The sequence below is a fragment of the Rhinolophus sinicus genome, linkage group LG09 (assembly GCF_036562045.2).
Source record: "Rhinolophus sinicus isolate RSC01 linkage group LG09, ASM3656204v1, whole genome shotgun sequence".
NCBI lineage: Eukaryota > Metazoa > Chordata > Mammalia > Chiroptera > Rhinolophidae > Rhinolophus > Rhinolophus sinicus.
The window spans coordinates 94,762,403-94,776,342 of record NC_133758.1 but is presented as its reverse complement, the minus strand read 5'-3'; the positions used below and the strand labels follow the sequence as shown (position 1 = coordinate 94,776,342).

The 13,940-nt window shown below is 35.8% G+C and overlaps 1 protein-coding gene across 2 annotated transcripts in view; it reads left to right on the top strand.

The window, feature by feature from the left end:
- CRPPA (CDP-L-ribitol pyrophosphorylase A) overlaps positions 1-13,940 on the top strand; it is a 215,473-nt gene that overhangs the window by 85,384 nt on the left and 116,149 nt on the right. The gene's annotated exons all lie outside the window — the stretch shown is intronic.

Below are 13,940 nucleotides of genomic sequence, written 5' to 3'. Positions count from 1 at the left end.
TTGATTTTTATGACAACTTTGCGTTTTGAAATGTTTTGTTTGCCAAACCAATTTTACTAAATTTTAATTAATTTCTTTGTTTTTATTAAAATGTATGAGCACCAATCAGAGTTTATGATGAACATATGATGCCTTTTTAACAATATATATGATAAAAGTGTAATTAAAAGCAGAAGGAAAAGGTCATTTTAGTTAGCTAATTTTATCATGGCAGTACAGTTAGAAAGAGAGCAAGCTTTTTATCAGACTGCCTGTGCTCAAATGTCAGCTTTATTACCTAATTTCCTCATCAAAATTGAAAATGATAATAACATCTACATTGTAAATGTGTTGGGAGGGTTGAATAAAATAAATATGTTTGAAGTCTTAGAAATGCATCTGCCTTGTGGTAAGTTTCTGATGAGTATGAACTATGACAATCACACTTTGAGGAGGAGTGGAGACAGGTGTGACAATATTAAGTAGGAGATACTACTAGTTCCCAAATTTCATTCCTGTATTAGATACATGAACTGTTCAACACATGGATTCCTAGAACAACATTTAGTGAACCATAGTCTGGGATAAGTTGTGGAATCTAAGTTTTTAAACAAGCTCCTCTAGTCAGTTTTGATGGTGATCAGTACCAAATTCTACCAGTAGCATTTAGAGCAACAACCCAAAGCTAAAAAGAAGGTATTAGCCATCTCAGCTGTCTCTTAGGCATAAAGCTTATACTGCAATCTCCTCTTCTGTGTTGCTTTTATCCATCGACTTGAAGGGCATTCCCCCTCTATCTTTGGAATTTTAGTAGATTGGTGCAAAAGTAGTTGTGGTTTTTGCAATTATTTTTAACCTTTTAAACTGCAGTGACTTTTGCACCAACCTAATAGCGCCTGTTCTCTGCTTTCTATGTCAGGTCCACTTGTTAAGAATCTATCCCTAAGTTCTGTGCCCCAGTTCCACTGTGGCATCTTGCAGAATATTTAATTGTAGTTAACCCCCCACTGTCTGACCCACTGAAGCACCCTTTTGGCTCAGAAGTAGTCTTTTTACTCCTGGATAATCTCTTTCATTCTTTAGCCAATCCATGTAGAGAAGCCAGTGACATGGGGCCCTGAAAGACTGTTACTGGGACTCTGGGCAATCAGCCACGCCTCCATTTAGAGAGCTTTGTTTTGATATTACTGTCGAGCACCTCGCTGTTGGACTTCTGTGTGACTGATTCCTTGATTGGTCTTTCTAATATTGGACCTTGCAAGGAGTCCTTTGATTACAATTATTATAATACTTTTTGTTGCTGCTTTACCTATGCATGTTTAGTGACGAAATGACATGGGATTTAGGGGGGCCCTGGTTCGTTACTGGTCTTGTGTGATTTATTCATCACTCTGGCCTCTGAGGTCCTTGTTCTTCTCACTTCTAGTGATCTTTATTTTCAGTGCACTGCATCTATCTACCCACTGGGCCCAGTCTGGATATTGCCATTATCTTAAGTGCACTGAATAACAAATAATAAGGTTCCTCAACTTCTGACCATGATATTTTGTCATTCCATATCTTTTACTGAATTACTCCTGCACATGTTTCAAATTTATGGGAAAGTTCAAGCATCCTATTCCCCCCCATTTCTTTCATCTACCTGTTGTTTATACCATTCTTTACCCAGCTTAGATTCCATGATCTATCACTTCCTTGGATCACGGATATTCTGCCAGTATCTTCAATTCCCTTATCCTTTGAATGCACCCACTAGGTAAAACTCCATCCAGGTATTAATCTAACTTTTCACTTCTCTAAGCCTTTACTCAATCTTAATACTCCTGGGAAAAATTATACAACCGTGCACATGGTTGCCATTAAAAATCACTGGTCTCCATTCTCCAGTGGACACTGAATGTTTTAAAGCAACCATACCATTCTATAGTCAGCTCCCCATTCTACTCAGTGAATATTTTAAACCTCCTCAAATGTCTAACCCAGAGTCTGTTAACTTCGGCACTACTGGTGTTTGGGTTAGATGATTCTTTGTTGTGAGAGCCTGTCCTGTGCATTTACACTGTTCAGCAGCATCCCTGGTCTCTACCCACCAGATGCCAGTGTTACTCCCAGCCCCTACTTGAAGCAACCAAAAAATGTTTCCAGACATTGCTAAGTATTGCCTGAAGAAGGGCAAAATAACCTTCAGTCGAGAGCCAGTGGTCTAACCCTACCATCTTTTCCTCCACTCTTAGATATGGTCTTGTTTTCGACTTCACAGTGGGATTATATACTCTCGTAGGGGATGTACCAATCTTCCTGGTACTGAATCTCTAAGGAAACTTGTATGTGTAGCCATCTTATTTAGACTATTTCCCCTCCCTCCGCATCCCCTACTCCCATAAACATTACAACATATTACAATTCTGTTCATTAATTAAAACAAAACAAATAAACAATTCCCTCTTAATCCAAGGTTACTCTGAAGCCACATTTCTTTAGAATAATTGACCTTCTCATTCCTCAGTCCGTTGCAATCTGACTTCTATTTTAAGCTTCCACAGGAACTGCTCTGAGCAAGGTCCTCCGTGACCTCCCTATGCACAATCCACAAGACATTTATCAGTCTTTCCCTTGATTCATTGCAGGACTTGACTCTTGTCTAATACTTTTTTCTAGAAGAAATCTCATCCTGTGGATTTTATAACATCTTATTTTACCGACCACACTTTTGTGTTGTTGGCCTCCTTTCTCAGGTTCTTTTGCAGGATTTTGTGTATAATTTTTAGGTTTCTGTGCATAGTTGAGAGGTTTTTGTTTTTCCTAAAAATCCATGTTATTTAGTTTTATATGATTTTTCTCTCCTCTTATAAGGGCAACTTTATCGTGTGAAATTTTTTAGGCCATAACTTACAAACACAAAATGCCTCATTATCTAATATTTTTGTCTTAGAGCTTTTGTCTCACTTGGAAAATAACATATAAAAAGGATGAAGTCACTGCTATTGAAATCCAGGCACCTGTAGGGCAGATCAGTGTGGGTGTGGAGCTGCTCACCACACAATGGGAGGATTGTTTCACTGGCATGAAAAGAAAAAATGTTCCCCATTGAAACTAAAGGAAGAGATTGGGTATGCTTTGCTGGATTTTGAGATATACCTGAGGGGTGAACTGAATTTCTCAACTCTAATGTAATGACACACACCACATACGTGGAAGTAGTCGTTAAAAAGTAAAATAAGGAACTCACTGGGTAAGAGACACCCCTCCACCTTGTATACCCGTGCACGTATCTTAAATTTCATACTCATACTTAAATTTCAGGCATTTGTTATCAGACGTGTTACATTCCTTCTTTGATTTCTTAAGGAGTTTGAAGTATTTCACAGAACCTACGTACTTTGGAGATAGAAGTTTCCTGAGTAGACAGTGGTGGAGGACACCATGCCTACTTCTTCCCAACTCTCAACAAATGCTGAAGAATAGTTTATGCTACATACTGTGCTGAGAGTAGTAAGGAATTCATAAATAGGAAGATGTGAGCAGTTTTTCATTAGTTCCTTAATTCACTAATTTATTTACCAAATAACACATGCCTATCAAGATTTAGTCACTGGACATAGGGAGATAAACTAAGTAAGTATAGTTCTCTGTCCTCAAGAAACATACTGTTAAGTTGGTGATAGAACAGTAAAGAAATACAAAAATATGTTTAATTACAAATGGTGTTAACTATTCCAAGGAAAAATAAATCTATGCTTATGTAAGGAGAGCCCTGGAAAATGATATAAATTAGGAGTGAAGAGTAGTGAGCTATAATCTTTTGGCAGATGTTCTATTTAGTTAAGCCTAAAAGGATAATCAGGAGTTGACTATTTAAAGAAATCCAGATGGAACAGTGTGTGAAAAGCACATAAAGACCTTCATTCATGGTGGCTTAAATAAGACTTCTGTGGTTGGAGTGAAGTGATTGCAATGGAGGTAGAGTGGCAGAAGACAGGGATAGAGATGGGGCAGGCCTAGATGCCTCCTTGTATGCTATAAAACTACTACCACAACCACTGCTACTATTATTACTTATATTTTGTTCTAAGAGCAAAATTAACTGATAGAAAACTTTAGCTGGAAATGATGACTTGATCCAATTTACATCTATAAAAAGATTAGGTTGGCTACTGCTTCTTAAACGTAATATTATATGGAAGAAGACATGTAGCATTTAAATGTTTTCAGATATCATATTACCCCTAAAACACATATGTCTTCAACCCAATTTTCATTCGTATAATACAATAAAAGGAGCTCCTAAAGAATGCTGATCTCTATTCTGAACAAACAGGGACTATAGGGGCTTTTAATGTATTTTGTTTATTCACTCCTTCCTGTTTCCTGGAGCACATAATTTAGTTATTGTCTTGTGTAACCATGAAGGACAAGCAGGAGATGTCTGAAAATCATTTGTTTTCCTGGGTGTAAGGCTTGCTCTGGTTTTGTTGGGCTGCCTGTGATACCGAGTTTATTTTTCCTAAAGGTCTCAAAGTTGTGTCCAGTGTACGGATCTCTGCCTTTTCTTATAGACCTAACTAAATTTGGTCTATGACATATTAGTCAAACAAAGCATCAAAAGTAGCAAATGAAGTAAGAAGAAAAGCAGAAGTAAAAGATGCAGAACAAATTAAGTCATCACAGCATTGTAAGACCCATTCAAAATAGGGTCATTTTATGCTTATTTTGACACATAACAATATTTTAGTTTAGAGATATAGAATTATTATTTTTTTATGTTTTGAAGCTGAACACTGTAAAGTACAATGTAATAACCAAAATAGCACTGTAAACGCTCCTATTGAACCTTTGATTCTGAACAATCCCAACACAATTAATTCAGTTAGGGTATGTGGTCTTGTTGTATGTACAAGATGACAGAAACTACGTGAAGACCATACAATTAAATCCATTCTATTTATTTGGGATGTTTGCCAGATTTCCTGATCAGTTTTCCAGAGGTGAAAAAAAGGTTCAAAATTATTGGGCCACCTAGTTGCTTGAGATGGTATTAATTATGTTCATGCTGTATTTAATAAAATTAAGAGTTTATAGTTATAATTGCTTGTCATGATTTTAGAATATGATTATTAATGAGGGAGTAAGGATAACCCTCCCTAAAGGACACTTCCTCCACTATTTCTTTATATACTCAACATATGATGTCAGACAATTAAGTTTGTCAACTCGTCCTAGAAAAAGTGCTACATACCTCATTGCTGAATATCACTATGGTCACCTTTGAAATACTCCCCTTGGGAAGCTATACACCAATGCCAGTGCCCAGTCTACCCTTCAAAGCAACTTTGGAACTCTTTTCTGGAATGGCCATCAGAGCTGTCATCGTATTACCTTTGATGTCCTGAATGTCATCAAAATGTCTTCCTTTTAATATTTCCTTTATCTTCAGGTAAAGAAAGAAGTCATTGGGGGCCAGATAAGATAAGTAGGGAGGGTGTTCCTATACTATTGTTTGTTTACTGGCTAAAAACTCCCTCACAGACAGTGCTGTGTGAGCTGGTGTATTGTCGTGATGCAAGAGCCATGAATTGTTGGTGAAAAGTTCAGGTCCTCTAACTTTTTCACACAGCCTTTTTATCAGTTCCAAATAGTAAACTTGGTTAACTGTTTGTCCACTTGGTACAAATTCATAATGAATGATCCCTCTGATATGAAAAAAAAGTTTAATAACATCGTAGCAACAAGTTCATGAACTTAATTGTCAGAGCTTGCATCTTCACCTTTTGTATCTGTGTGTATCTTTGAGACACAGTGATATATTGAACTGTTACTCTTCCTAAAGGAACCAGCTGGCTAATTTGTAAAAACGATATTCAACATCTTAGTCCATTTAGGAATAAGGTCTTTGTTCACAAGTTCTAGACAACTGTTAAGCCGAGTTAAAAACAAATAAAATACATGCCCTAGATTTGGGCATGTATTGCTCAAAATCGGGTTTTATCTTCTAATTCAGGAAATTAATTGATTTTGCACACATGGTAAGTCTGTTTAGAAAGAAAATTCTTATAAAAAGCTGAAAGAATTGTTCTTTGGCATGTAGATTATAGTTTTTGACCTTCAACAGTTGATTTTGATTAATATGTATATACTAATTTTCTTATGCTATGAAAATTAAGATACAGTTTTAGAGCTTATTCACTGTGATTTCACATCCTCTTATTAATTTTTTTTGGTTCCGAATATAGGAAACATGTTTTACAATATCATTTTATACTTATTAATTAATATGTTTCCTCTAATAATTGAATTTGAAGATACATTTCATTACAACTATTTGCATGCTGTATAACTCTATAAGACCAAAAAGTAGATTATTCTATGTTCTGGTGGCTTTTGCTAAATAATGGCTTCAGGGTTTTGGTTGTTCTGGGGAAACTGAACCAAATATACCCCTTTGATGTTGTGGTCAGTAAAAATTATCCATGGCTTCTTGTTACTTGAAAACTTATTTCCAGAACCTATAAGTACTTGTCTGCTTAAAGATCTCTTTCTCTTGCATTGGTACTGTATAGCCTCAATGACTGTTCACTGCATGTAAGGCAAACAAAGTCTATACAACTTGACTAATTATTTCAGATCTTTTAAAATCTGTACTGAACCTTTCACTCACAATATTATCTCTGTTGTGGTCCCACCTATTCTCTTCCTCATCCCTTGAAATTATGTAGTTTTCTCATTCTTTGTTACTCAGTATTTTGCTTGATAGCATGTCATCCCTACTTGTCAGTTAGTTTTATGTTTCATTTAGGGCTTAGTTTAAAAGTACTCTTTCCCTGAAGTCGTTCCCATTTTTCTGGTTCTTGGAGTTCCTAAACTACTCATCAACTGTGGTGTCGTTCTGCACATGATTTTATTGTTATTTATTCTTAGGCACATCTCTGTCACCATCTCTTTTATCATTGATCCCCTGCACATGTGCTGGGAGCCAGATAAATAGTTGTGGTTAATGGTGATAGGATGATGAATAAGAAAGCTTCTGGAATACCTCTACACCTGGACATCAGCCAGATATGTTTCTGGAGATAAAGGGGTAGCTGCTGGGCGTCCATCAATCATGTGAGCAGTTGAGACGCTTAGAACACAAAGTATATCCAGGAAGTTCTAATTAATTTCCCAACCAGAAGAAAACTTTTCACAAAGAGAGGGAAGGGAAGGGGAAATAGCAGATGTTGCAGAGATTAGATGAACTGGAATGAGCAACAGTGATAAGCTGGTGGCCAGCAGCCTTCTGGCAGGAAAGGAGACAGAGAGTGACAGTAAGGGAAAAATCAGATCTGCAGAGGATATTGCAGTGGGATGAAGAAATAGGCCCATAAGCAACATTGTAAGGGTTATTCTTTAGAATGTGTAATAAGATTCTATATCAAGATATGAATCTACTTTGCTATATCACCTAGAAATGTACTACTTAAAAAACATCCTGAGTTGTATATACATGTTCACACACTTCTGAAATAAGTCACATGATTAAGGATTTTTTTTTTGTGTGTGTGTTTTGCTCAAGATGTAATTTATCTTTAATATTTCAATGCATTTTGGACTTACAGGCTAAATAATGTATATTTAATAGGTTACTAATATGTAACTCCTAATGGAAAGTTGTATGAGACAAATTTTATTCCATATGTAAATATAGCAATTATATTTATTATTTGAGAGGAAAATGCATTAATGAAAAATGGTTTGCTTACTATGTAGGGTTTGAAGAATTAAAATGGCCGTATATGGATAGTATGAGTATTGGAGGGGTACCAAATATTCTTTTAGTTAATATAGTACATAGTTTCTTTGTGATTACATGTGAAAGAACTCTTCCATGTTTATAGCTGATTTTAGTTTTCTTCTTGTTTATTTCCTATTTAATTTAAAATTAGAGACAGTATAAAAACTAGGTAGCAGATGGAGTTTATTGAGCTGAGACTCTATTTGTGAGATACCTCATCTAGCCATTTTGAACACTTTTGTCATGTTTGTGGTACCATGTCATTTAAATGTTACATTAAAACATTTGTCTGATAAAATACAGTGTTGGAATTCCTCTTGTAAAAAGGATGCCGACTATACGAAGGCTTTACAGTTGCTAGAACATCACTGTTTACGGTGTTAGTTATTTATTCCTAATTAAATTCTGAAGGCAAAAAGACTAGAAAACTCTCCCTCTAACCCAGTATTTTGCAATAGCTATGGTGTTGACATTTTGGTGCAGATCATTTATTTGTTCTGGAGGCTGACCTGTGCATTATGGAGTATTTAACAATATCTCTGTCCTCTACCCACCGGGCGCCAGTAGTACTTCCCCAACCTACTTGTGACAACTGAAAATGTCTCCTGACATTGCTGCATTTCTCCTAAGGACAATGTTGCCCACAGTTGAGAACTGCTAATATAACCTATTTCATGTCATGCAAACTCCAATTTTACAATGGCTTGTGGGGGGGGAGGGGTAAACCTATGTATATTATGTTTGTAATTTCTAATAAATGCATAGGTAAATGTAATAAACTATGCTCTGTAGTAAACTATTTAAATCATCTATAAAAGTGACTGAAAACATTATTTATTGCTATGGATCCTAATTAGTAATTTCAAATTAATGAAATTTTGCCTAGAATACAGTTTACTTGTGCATACTTTATTAGGGCATATGTATGTGGAAAACAGACTCTAACTATACTTACATATACATCTGGACAGTGTCTGTAATACTTAGAAAAAGTTAAAATTTTGTAAATGTAAATTAGATTATGTTATAAATTTGGCAAGAGTTTGAGGGGAAAAAAAGTTGAAGGAATTAGTTCTTTAATTTTGTCACTTATGTTTGCCATATTGATTTAATAAAGATATAGGTAATTTATTTAAGATGACTCGGAAAGGTAGTAGCTGGGGTACAGTCAAGGTTAAAATTATCTTCTGATTGCTACACGGAGTAAATATAGCTATTGAAAATGAAAGAGGACTTTTAGATGAACATGGATTCAAATTAAGCTCCTACTGTTTCAAAGTGTGATCCATGGACTAGTTATAACAATATCAACTGGTAGCCTGTTAGAAATGCAAATTCTTAGACCCCACCCCACATCTAATGGAATCAACAATCTGTATTTTTAATGAGATTCCTAGAGATTCTTATGCATATTGAAATTGGAGAAACACAGGTGTAAGCTTTTTTCCCTTTCTCCAGTATGATGTAAGCTTCATGAGGACAGCAACTTTGGTTAGTTTGTTGCTAGAGTTTCAGTGTACAATCTGGTGCCTGGCTCACAGCCCTCAATAAATATTTACTGGTGGAATGAATGAAACTAATCTATCAGTGGATAGGATACTCTTTGTTACTTTTTTTTTTTTTAATTAAGACAGATAAGATTTGTTTATGTTAGCTTGAGCATTCTCAGCTTTCAAATGTTTTATGCATTATAAGAAACATAAAGAGGTCAAAATGCTGCATATACCTTTTTAACATATCCCGTCACAAAATGACAAAATGGATAATATTTACAAAATATGCCTGCCAGCATGATTTATACTAGCTACTTCCAGTTCGTTTTTTATTTGCTACAATATTGTCCGTTAGTTATAAGTAGTATACCATTCTGTGGTCAAACTCAATGGAAAAAATAACGTTGAGCAGATGTACATTTGATAGCTTTGTTTTATGTTTAGACACCGTCGAGTTTTGGATGTATAATTTTGTGTGATAAGATAGGAGCCTTGATTTTTTGTGATAGCTCTCAGGTTTGTTAGGATTAGAGCCTGTATTTCCCATTCCACAATCCTTTTAGTTTTGCATCAGAACAATAATTGGCCTTCAAAGGGAATTTTAACAGTGTGAGAGAGGGATGCACAAAGGCGCAGTTTTCTTAAGACAGTTTTACTCCAGTTATCACTCCTGCATCCATCCCCAGCTGCTTGGCATGTATTGAGTGCAGTGGTTCAGAGCACTTTCCTCTTTTCCAGGATCTAATCTGAGAATCTGAATTGGAGGACCTTTCTAAGATACTTTCTTTCCTGTCCCAGAAAAATGATCTGAGTTAGTGGGTTGTGTATGGCAGCAATTAAACTTTTAATTTATTTTGTATTGTTTTTAAATAAATTTATTGGGTAACATTGGTTAGTAAAATTATAGAGGTTTCAAGTGTACAATTCTATAATGCATCATCTATATATTGCATTGTGTGTTCCCCACCCAGAGTCAGTTCTCCTTCCATCACCATATAGTTGACCCCCTTTACCCCCTTTGGCCACCCTCCCTCCTCTTTTATCCTCTGGTAACCACTCAACTGTTGTCTATGAGTTTTTGTTTGTTTGTCTTGTTCGTTTGTTACTTTCAGTTTTATATCCCACATATGAGTGAAATTATATGGTTTCAACGTTTTCTACTTTTTAGTACTTAAATGATTTTCCCCAGAGGAGGTATTTCTCCTCAGCCTCTGAATAAAGGTTTTGAGATTTCCATGATGACATAATAGTCACCTGGAGTGAACTAACACGCACTGTACTTTAGAGGTTAAGTATGTGGACCTAGGGGTCCAACAGACCTTAGTCTGAGTACTGCTCCTACTGGCTGTAGGACTCACACAGGTTATTTCAACTTCAGTTGAAATCCATAACATGAGGGAAACATGATAACACCGTGTTTCCCCAAAAATAAGACTTAGCCGGACAATTAGCACTAATGCGTCTTTTGGAGTGAAAATTAATACAATACCCAGTATTATATTATATTATATTATATTACATTATGCTACATTATTATATTATATTATTATTATATTATATTATTACATAAGACCTGGTCTTATATTATAGTAAAATAAGACCGGGTCTTATATTAATTTTTGCTCCAAAAGACGCATTAGAGCTGATTGTCCGGCTAGGTCTTATTTTTGGGGAAACACGGTATATGGATACGTATGCTATGTGATTTCTGTAAGACAATTGTTTAAAATATTTAGCACAGATTCTGACAACTGGTAAAGCCTCAGTAAAAGCAGGTATAAAATGCAAAGGGATAATGGGGAAATGTGGTGATGTGCTAAAATGTCATTTAAAAGTGGAAGTTAAATGAAAGTGAGTGGAATGATAATAGCAAGCATTCAATGTAGCAAAATGTGAAAGGCTGGTTGTTAGTGCTTTACATATATTCAGGCAAACAAAGATGAATGCCCTGACAGCACTCACACTACGCTTTAGATTTTCTAGAACACGGATTCTTGGGAAAGCCCGTGTTCTCGGGAACAGAAGCATCCAGTGTATTATGTAGCATTGCAAATGGTTCTTCAAGGCTGAATATTCGACTCCAATCTTGGCAGTGTGGCTTTTGAGCTACACAATTAAGGAAGCACCAGCCCTTCCCTTGTGATAAAGGACTGGGATTCAACCCCAGTGCGCCATGGTAGAACCTTTCTTCTAGTGCTATTCTGCCTACCCAGAATTTAGGATTGGGAGAATATCAAGACTTTCTTTGGTATGTCCAACAGAAGAGGGCCTGAGTCTGGTGGTTGCAGCTTAGGAAGCAGAAGGCCACTCGTATGATCTACCTACTCAGTGCTCATGGTTAGAGATGCATATCTTATAGAAAAGAACATGGCAGAACAGTAGTAACAGGATTCATTTATCCCCTCAACACTCTACCAAGATTCATTGCCTTATACGTGTTGCATTTTTCACTCAAGCTTTCTAAGAGGCCAACCTATAGGGAAGAATTCCTGGAAACGTTAATTCTTAAATCTCACATATTAATTTAACTAATCTTCCTATCAATTCTGAAGCATTTCTTTTACTGATGAGTAAACTGAGCCACAGGGCTTAAGTAATTGACCCACAGTCACACAGCAAGTTTATTGCAGAGCTAGATTTAAACCCAGGGAGCTTGACTCCCGAGGCTGTGCTGTTAGCTACAAAAAGGAGCTTTAAAGCTGATTGTAAAAACAAATATAAAAATAACAATAATATAGTAAATGCTCAATGATAGGTGGACAAAATCTCCACGAAAGTCTAAAAATAATTAGGACGTAAATTTTAATTGGCAACTCAAAATTTGAGGATAGTGTATTTCAGGTTAAGTTTACTGAAAATGAAGATGGAGAGGCTCTGGATTGTTGCCCTCTGGCTGAAGGTCCAGACACAGCACCCACAGGCCAGAGACAACTCAACTGATAAAGACAGTGACTAATGAGCTGACGGCCCAATCCCAACCTTCAGTTGGCAGCAGTCGTAGTTACAGAAGATTCCCTTCAAAAATCTGGGTTTGCAATATAGAAAGACTTTCCCCCTAGCATTGTTGAGGTATAATTGACAAATAAGAATTGTATATATTTAAGGTATACAACTCGGTATTTTGATATACATATATACTTTGAAATAATCACCACAGTCAGGCTAATTAACTCATCCATCACTTCATATAGTTACCCCTTTCTTCCTTTTTTTCTTTTTTGAGCACTTAAGATCTACTTTCTTAGTAAATTTCAAGTATACAATGCACTGTTGCTAATTACAGTTACCATGCTGTACCTTAGATCTCCAAAATGTATTCATCTTGCGTGACTGAAACTTTGTACCCTTGGACCAAGGTCTCCCCATTTTCCCCACACCCCAGCCCTGGGTAACCACCAGACTTTCAGTTCTTAGTGTTGTTTACAGAGTGGAAAGAAAGTGCATCTCTCTCCGATTCCTTTGTTTATACCCACATTAGTGCCATGTTTGAATGGGAGGGAGGTGAAAAATTGGATTCAGAATTAGAGATGATCCAGCCAACATGTTCCATCCATAAAAAGAGAAACACATTTTTGAAACCTCTGACTCATGGGAGTTGAACCAAAGCCTTTTAGCCTTAGTGAAGCCTTAGCTCCTCTTGAAATGGAAAACATTTTTTGACAACTCATCTCCCTTCCTAAAATCCTTGCCTTAGATAGTATGTTGACTATGCAGATGTTTGCATTTAGTTAATAGTAAATCTTTTCTGAATTCTTATGATGTAAGGAACATATTTTATTTATTTATTTTTTGTATCCTTTAATTTTACTGAACACATTGGAAAGTTGTTTTAAATTTTGTTTAAATGTTCTTTGAACCAAAATATTTACAGAGCACAGAGTTCTAGCCAGCAGATTGTTCCATTTGTTGTGTTTGAGTATGGAAACATTGGAATGACAGCATAAGATGATGCCGTAGAGCTTTCTCATAAACAACCTAATAGCGTTGTCTAATGCAGTCTTTGTTTATTGAAGGTGTCAAAGAGTCCTTTGCTACATTTAGGTAAAAATCTCAATTTCTTTATTCAGGCATGGAAAATATTGTTTGTTTTCCAGTTGGGAGGAAAGCAGAGCAGTGTGACCAAATAAAAGAATTACGCTTAACTGGAAACAATTATTAACAGTCTCAATTTCAAGAAGAAAATAATGCAAGTTCATTTCTGTGTTTTTTTTTAAAGGGGTTACAAATATGCTAACATTTAATACTTTTTGTAAAAACATTGTGCATGCCTTTCTGTTTTACACTGTGGGCATTGGTTGACGAATAACTTTAATCTTTTAATTGGAGTGTTTAATTTATCACATAATAGTAGAGCAAATATATTTTAATAATAACAACAATAACTAACACTGTAGCTAGTCGCTGTGCTTTCTCTCTCTCTCTCTCCTGCATATATTAGCTTTAAGAAGGTAACAAGTATAGATTGAAGTCAATATGGCTGAAGCCATCACAGGCAAGAATGAGCCCAGTGTTAGTGACAATATAGGAAAATGGCCTTAGAGTTTGAGAATATTTGTGTTGAAAAGTGGAGTTGGATGGTTATGATTTGAATAGAATATAAGTACATTATCGATGACTTTAATGAGAAATTCACAATTTTAGATTTAATCTAATAGTAATTACACACACAATCATGTAATATGTATGTATATCTATATTAA